General features: G+C 47.0%; 1 non-coding gene across 1 annotated transcript; it reads right to left on the bottom strand.

Annotated features, from left to right (window-relative positions):
• Positions 1-81: 81 nt before the first annotated feature.
• On the bottom strand, positions 82-1,984 carry LOC125076685. The gene has a single exon (XR_007120609.1). It is a non-coding gene; the product is annotated as a small subunit ribosomal RNA (ribosomal RNA).
• Between the last annotated feature and the right edge of the window lie 516 nt (positions 1,985-2,500).

The raw sequence follows: 2,500 nt of genomic DNA, 5'->3' as shown, positions 1-2,500 counted from the left end.
CACATTCCGAACGTCGATATTTGTGTTTTAGAATTTTATTATCGTTCATTATCGCACTCTTTCGAGATTGATAATTTACGTTAATGATCCTTCCGCAGGTTCCCCTACGGAAACCTTGTTACGACTTTTACTTCCTCTAAATGATCAAGTTTGGTCAACTTCCCAGCAACGCCGACGGCCGTGAAGCCACCGCGTGTCGGTCCGAAGACCTCACTAAATCATTCAATCGGTAGTAGCGACGGGCGGTGTGTACAAAGGGCAGGGACGTAATCAACGCGAGCTTATGACTCGCGCTTACTAGGAATTCCTCGTTTATGGGGGATAATTGCAAACCCCAATCCCCAGCACGAAGGAGTTTCAACGGGTTGCCCGGGCCTCTAGGCCAGGGAGAACATGCTGATTCCTTCAGTGTAGCGCGCGTGCGGCCCAGGACATCTAAGGGCATCACAGACCTGTTATTGCTCAATCTCGTGCGGCTCGAAGCCGCCGGTCCCTCTAAGAAGAATTTTAATACGCCGCCAGTGAGTTGCTCGACCGAAATCGAGCACACCTAAATGACGACGCCTATTTAGCAGGCTAGAGTCTCGTTCGTTACCGGAATTAACCAGACAAATCGCTCCACCAACTAAGAACGGCCATGCACCACCACCCACCGAATCAAGAAAGAGCTATTAATCTGTCAATCCTTCCGGTGTCCGGGCCTGGTGAGATTTCCCGTGTTGAGTCAAATTAAGCCGCAGGCTCCACTCCTGGTGGTGCCCTTCCGTCAATTCCTTTAAGTTTCAGCTTTGCAACCATACTCCCCCCGGAGTCCAAAATCTTTGGTTTCCCGGAAGCTGCCCGCCGAGCCATTGTAGTAACGTCGGCGGATCGCTAGATGACATATTTACGGTTAGAACTAGGGCGGTATCTAATCGCCTTCGAACCTCTAACTTTCGTTCTTGATTGATGAAAACACCTTTGGCAAATGCTTTCGCTGATGTTCGTCTTGCGACGATCCAAGAATTTCACCTCTAACGTCGCAATACGAATGCCCCCAGTTATCCCTATTAATCATTACCTCGGAGTTCTGAAAACCAACAAAATAGAACCGAGATCATATTCTATTATTCCATGCACGAAATATTCAAGCGGCATTTTGAGCCCGCTTTGAGCACTCTAATTTGTTCAAAGTAAAATTGTCGGCCCATCTCGACACTCACTGAAGAGCACCGCGATAGGATTTTGATATTGAACCGGCGTTTTACCGCCGGCTCACCGACGATATGCTCCGCAGACGTGTCAGTATCACCGCGGATGCGGTGCACCGACAGCGCGGCGCACAAATGCAACTACGAGCTTTTTAACCGCAACAATTTTAGTATACGCTATTGGAGCTGGAATTACCGCGGCTGCTGGCACCAGACTTGCCCTCCAATTGTTCCTCGTTAAAATATTTAAAGTGTACTCATTCCGATTACGAGGCCTCGAAAGAGTCCCGTATCGTTATTTTTCGTCACTACCTCCCCGTGCCGGGAGTGGGTAATTTGCGCGCCTGCTGCCTTCCTTGGATGTGGTAGCCGTTTCTCAGGCTCCCTCTCCGGAATCGAACCCTGATTCCCCGTTACCCGTGACAACCATGGTAGTCGCAGAAACTACCATCGAAAGTTGATAAGGCAGACATTTGAAAGATGCGTCGCCGGTACTGGACCATGCGATCGGCAAAAGTTATCCAGATTCATCAAAATTAACGACTTCGGACGAGACGCCCTCCGTCGATTGGTTTTGATCTAATAAAAGCACTCATCCCATCACTGGTCAGAGTTCTGATTGCATGTATTAGCTCTAGAATTACCACAGTTATCCAAGTAACTGAGTAAGATCTAAGGAACCAAAACTGATATATTGAGCCATTCGCGGTATCGCCTTAATACGGCTTGCACTGAGACATGCATGGCTTAATCTTTGAGACAAGCATATAACTACTGGCAGGATCAACCAGGGAGCTAACCGAGACTTGTTGAAGTCGTCAATTACTCTTCTCGTTTCATATTCGCATATAAAATACACACAAACTTATGCATGCATGTACAATATACGCACAGTATGAAACGAGCGTCTCACCGTATCGTCGATCGCGTTAGACGCGATAGATTTTAACGGTTGACTCTTATAAAAATTTATATGAGACACAAACGCGCTTTAAGCACGCGCGCGCGCGTGCGCTATAATATATAACGCGACGACAGCGGCGGCGGCGGCGGCGGCGGAGGCGTCTTCACATAATGACACATAACGGTCACGAATTCGAACGTTCTAAACGAGATCGAGTTTTTTTTTCAAAATAACACTTCGCACACGACGTGTACGTATGTATTGTTCAACGATTATTATCGTAAAACATTGGGATCGACGCCCGGTGTTTGAGTGATCGTACCGATACTCGGGTTGTGTATTTTTTGTACATGATAAATGTAAAAATTAACAAAAAGAATTTTAGAAACGACCGTTCATATATAAT

Source organism: Vanessa atalanta, unplaced genomic scaffold (assembly GCF_905147765.1).
Source record: "Vanessa atalanta unplaced genomic scaffold, ilVanAtal1.2, whole genome shotgun sequence".
NCBI lineage: Eukaryota > Metazoa > Arthropoda > Insecta > Lepidoptera > Nymphalidae > Vanessa > Vanessa atalanta.
Note: the sequence above shows the minus strand (reverse complement) of the source record. Positions and strands in the feature narration are given on the sequence as shown.